This window comes from Varroa jacobsoni, unplaced genomic scaffold, assembly GCF_002532875.2.
Source record: "Varroa jacobsoni isolate VJ856 unplaced genomic scaffold, vjacob_1.0 scaffold_599, whole genome shotgun sequence".
In the NCBI taxonomy this organism is placed as follows: domain Eukaryota; kingdom Metazoa; phylum Arthropoda; class Arachnida; order Mesostigmata; family Varroidae; genus Varroa; species Varroa jacobsoni.
In genome coordinates this window covers 102487-107908 of record NW_019213501.1, presented here as the reverse complement: position 1 = coordinate 107908, position 5422 = coordinate 102487, and the positions used below count along the sequence as shown (strand labels likewise).

The window sequence follows — 5422 nt, the reverse complement described above, 5'->3', positions numbered from 1 at the left end:
GTTCTTAAGTTCTTGCTGTCTTTCGTACGAATATATTTTAGTTGACTGCCCTTGACTAGGTAACTATGGGCATTTATGGACACTGTGCGTATTATTCAAGTTGTTGACTCATCGTCATCGTGCAGACTAATCTGTTGTTACATAGATAACCGTTTGAAGAAGAAGTTTGTTTTCCCTCAAGCAGAACAGGTGATCGAGGCATTGAATTTTCCTAAACTAACCCTGTAAACGCGACATGAACCTTTGCCTGTTAGAAGCGCGTAATAGATGTTCAGTTGTAACATGGGACACGGTGTTGATCGGTTATAGTGATAAAGGTGAGCTTTATCTCAAGTGATATCTTATTAGTAAAATGGGCAGATCGAACAATCGTTTCTGACGACTAATACTATACCTACAAGTATATATATAGTCAATATCCAACTCTGTAACTGAAGTGAAGAAAAACGGTTTTCTATTAGGTATTTCTATATATAGCGAGACAGTTTTGTTTGTATCTGATGAGAATTGAATTTTGGAACCGTTTTATTACAGGTAACGGAAGAACCAAGCCAAACGCACGATTAGTTATCTTCTAACATTCAGCCAAAACAGACACGATTGGTTACGGGGTTGACAGCCATCTATTCGCCATTCGCTCAACATCTGCGTAAGCACGATCGTGTGTCACGTTTGTCTTTTCGTCAGAAAAATTCATTCAATATAGCTCGTCCTAATTCTTTCATGCTGTGTTCCATTTGTAAACCAAATAGCTACTCAATCGATTAGTCTGTCTAGCTACAATCTCTTTATCGTTCCTCCTTGCGTTCTGATTTCTGCCCTCATTAAATTTCATTTGTTTATAGAGTGAAATATTGGCAGCTTCGTCCATCTCGTCCTTTGTACATTTCTTTTCCCCTTGACCTCGATCCACTGATGTATCATAGATTGTGCGTGTCACACAGCAAAAGCTTTTGGTCGCTTTCAGGACCCAGTGGTCTACCAAACGATCCACCCATGAACGACCAGAAACAAGAGCCATTACTTCGGCCGCTATCATCGCTACTAGCAGTGAAGCCAGCGACCCTAACGCCTCGACATTGTTGACATCATACTCTATCTATCTGCCGTGGTTTCAACGGTCTTCTCTTTGCTAGCGTGTCAGTTGTTTCCTTGTGTGCGTGCGTGTCTTTCGTATCTATGAAATGTATTTGTTCGGAATTTCGTTTTTACTGAAAATCGGCCTCACGTACGCTCGCTGTGGTCGAGCGTGTCATCAACTGGCTCACGCGTGACGCGCGCTACAATTCTAGAAACAGCAATTACTGTGGCCCCAGACGTAGCATGACGAACTGCGTTGTAATCCGCAAACGTCGTATACTATCTGGAAAAGGACGCCTGGATATGACACATTGGAAGGGCTTGCCAGCAGAAGCCTGAAATTTTTTTAGGGTTTTTTTTGCTATTTCTGGTGTGTTTTTGTTTGTGAAGGTTTTGCGATTTGAAATGTTAGGACTACAATTGCTAATCTACCATATCTAGATCAGAATGACGTATTTGCTTCACTACGCGCGGTTCCAATGTGCATTTCTGTATCGAGCTGAAATGAATATGGTACAGATCTTCTCGGAATGAAGAATAGAATGAATTATAGTGGTTCTCTTAGATATCGAACTCACTATTTAATCAAATGGTAAACATGTCGCATTTAAAGGAAAACTTCCTGAGACTGCCAAAGCAACTTTACCTAGAGATGAAGGTTATATACGGACGCTTTGGGCTCCTTTAAAAAAAACTATCCGCTGTTTACCAAAATCTATTGAATATCAGATTTTTCTGAATCGCATATTGAAGATCACATTTTTGTAAGGATTGGCTCATTTTGAGATCGCGCCTTACTCGTATATGCTAAATCATACATTTGAGTATTCACTCTAAGTCTCTTGCCAAACTCTTAAGTTCAGTTGACTCTACGCAATCAATGTATCGCTTATTTGTAAGGTTTTTGATCCATTTAAAGGCTATTTCTTATACGAGCAAAAGGCTTGTGTATATCTTATTTGATCTGACTTTTAAAGCTTGTTCTTTGTTTCTTTTGACTGGCTCCATTTCCTGCGGTACAAGCCACCACTACCACAACTAATACATCCTTTTAATATTTCGACCTATTTCACCTTCGTTACATGTTACGGCGGTCAGTCACCTGACAAAAATGATTTTTCTGTTTGTCCTACACTTTCATGATCCAGCATTCATTTAGACACGCATTTTCAACCGGGACCCCAATAGATTGATGCTCATTAAATCTGTTTCTTTCACGCATCCGGTCATGCTTCGTCTACGAGCCTTGTCTTATAAGTTTCGTCTGCCAGTGCTTCTGCGCGTTATGTCCAGTCTGTTTACAGCTGGCTTGGGTTTTTTCTGCCAAAATTGCTTAGCGTTTGACAGTGGCTGCATCTAAACATTGGGCAGAAGAAGCTCGATTGTATGAGCGGATAGAACTCAAACCGTAACAAAAGTAGCGGAATCAGGACTAAGCTTCCTTTCGGAAAATGAATTACTTTTTTCTCGCATTCAAAGAGACGAGAACAGTCCGTCGATGGCCGCCGGAAAGTCTGCCAAAGCCTCGGATTGTCTCAATGGCGCCGCCGCCGCTTGCTCCGTCTGTAGAGACTGTTCCTTCTCTTCCTCTTTCTTCTCATTTTCCCAGCCCAGCCATGATCTTCCCGGCGGTGAGCAAAGGAATAACTAAGGAAGCGATGCGAGGCCAACGATGGAATATCACGCGAGCAGGAAAGTAGGGATGGCTAGGAACTTCGTACCGCCGCCGCCGCCGCCGCCGCCGCCTATGGATTAAGCTCGTGTACAGCGATAGGTCTTCTCAAACGCGATGAAGCCTCATGCTCTGTGTGTGTGTGTGTGTTCAGGATGAGATGCCTTTGAATCTTATTCGGATGCCGCCCCATCATTATTATTCGGCTGGCTTGTCCTACTAGCAAGCAGCACAGATATATATATATATATATATACGTCGTGAGTCTCCAATGACTAAGTGCCCGCTGCTGCCGTCACTAACTGGCCAGGAACCACTCTGCGCAGAAAACAGAATAGATACCGCGAGCCCTAGAACCTCGCAAGATTTTGCTGTCCCAATTATGTCACTCTGAGCAGCTTGATAATTGATTCTTGCTTTGCGACCAATAAGCAGTGAAGCAGCTCAGAACATGGTCGATCTGAGGTAATGAAGCTCGCATTAGAGTTTGACGGTCAAATGCGTTACAGTCGTTCAGCTGTAGATTGCCTTTCTGTTGTCGGCCAAAAAGGCTCTATAGAACCGCGAGGCGCGTCGATCAGTAAATCTAAGACTGCTGATTCTGATGGCTTATGGCCGGGTTTGAGCGAGCGAGTGTTGTTGCCTCCATTCCTCTGTAAGAAGGCACTGAATGTAAGCCTGGCTTTATAAGGTAGACAAACTAGATTGATAATGGCGATAGTTATATTAAACCGGACGACCATAGACCAATATTAACTACCAGCGAAGAAGAAGGTAACGTGTAAATAACTGCGTGCTAATGTCAGACGTGACGTTGTAACTTTGAATAGAAGCGTATCGTGGGGTAACGTGGCATGTCAAGCATTTCTATACATGTGCCTGCTATGCAGAGGGACGGATGTTCCAGTGTCTTCGGCGAGAATGCGGATATTGTATATTGGTGTTGAAGCTGCCCCCAACATAAGTGTTCTCAATATAAAAGGCAAGTTTTGCTCTGTAAGCATTTGCAGTATATTGACAAGGAGAACCACATGATTGTGTGTCATTTAGAGTTCAACTAGCTGCAGTAACGGTGCATTTCTGTATTCTTAATACTGTTGTTCTATGTGGACAGATAACTGTGTTGAACACGAGCTTTATACACGATTTTATTTCGGTTTTGGTACGTCAAAATTATAGTTGTTTGATTCATTCATAATATCACTTCGTATAAATGCATATAGTTGTTAAATCTTAGAGAAAGAGGTAGATACGCTGGCCAGATAGACGGCAGAATAGTGGGGTGCCAAAGGACAAGTTGTGAAGAGTCAAATGGTGGAAAATGACTGTGACTAATGGATGAAGGTAGCATCGAGCTATCGCAAGAGCGCTCACACCTTCGGCTTCCGGTGAGCGGGAAAAAAATGGTTAGAGTCGACGAAGATGATTAACGTTTCCGTGATAGCTCGATGGGTAACGTATTTGTCTGCTGAACTGAAAGACATTAAAGCGATTTTGATTCGAATCCAGCCGTACAGATACCAGTGGTGGGCGCCAGTCGTCTGACGTAACAACAGCTAAAAGGTTAAGCAGCAGACTTAAAACTATTTTAAGGTGACATACGGACAAAACTTGGCCATTACAAGGACCAACAATGTATTGATCATGCTAACTAGAGCAAAAGCAATAGTACTAAATTGATTTAAAGCAAATCTTTGATCATACTTTTCTTTCACATATTTATATTTAGGTATTCGCACTGAAACTATGTATTTATTCTAATGCATAGGTTTTTACATTTATTACACTGATACAAAATTTAAAAAAAGACCACTGTTACTATGGGAGGAACAGAATGAAACGGAACAGAACACTAAGTGAGATAAATGTTTATATTTAGAGATGCATACACAGAACGATAGCAGTGAAGCTAGTTTGAGGCGCTTGATTGGGGTTTAACTACGGGGAGCTAAAGATTACGAAAGCACTGCCCTTTTAGTTGTCTGTCTATTTCGCCAATTTCAATGTCACAACTGGCTGATTCGTACGAATTTCTCTCACATTCTATAGGTTGGTCTCAACGAACGTAAAGTGCTCAATCGTATTCTTGCGTTGGTGAACATTCACTGAAGCACAGTGGTTGAATAATACTTTCAGTTAAATTTTACGCGACGAACTTATTGCACAGAAGCTTACAACGACTGATTTTCGGCTGAGGCAGTAAAGAGGCGCCCGAGCCTAAATCTGTCGGACGAATAAAACAGAACCTTGACCGCAGATTAGGTAAATTAACGCGAAATATAAACAGGGAGAAAGTTATTCTCAGTCTGAGAGCGTTGGCCTCTCGCGTCCGGTGAATTTTTATCTCGTTTAATCCCGTTTTTACATCTCTCTACGCTTGAAACTGAAGTCGGCAGATCAGTTAGTGCCTTTTGGAGGAATAAACCGCGATAGCAAAACAATAGCACATGATTGCAGTAACCTTCGTCCCCGTCATTCGATTGCCTTTACATCAACCGTTACCAAGAGACATGTATGCAATCCACAATATGAATGCACGACCAGGTCAATCTACTCGATGGCTTGTTCTCAGACGAACTTGCCTTCACTTAGCTTTCTGTGATTCTAAACATAACGACTTCTCATCTATGGTCCCAGCTTGCATGGATTGTGGCTTATAATTGGGGTGCC

General features: G+C 42.0%; 1 long non-coding RNA gene across 1 annotated transcript; it reads left to right on the top strand.

Annotated features, from left to right (window-relative positions):
• The first annotated feature begins 549 nt into the window (after nt 1-549).
• Nucleotides 550-4447, top strand: LOC111261833 (uncharacterized). Its single transcript, XR_002681230.1, has 2 exons — nt 550-649; nt 968-4447. It is a non-coding gene; the product is annotated as an uncharacterized LOC111261833 (long non-coding RNA).
• The last annotated feature ends 975 nt before the right edge of the window (nt 4448-5422 follow it).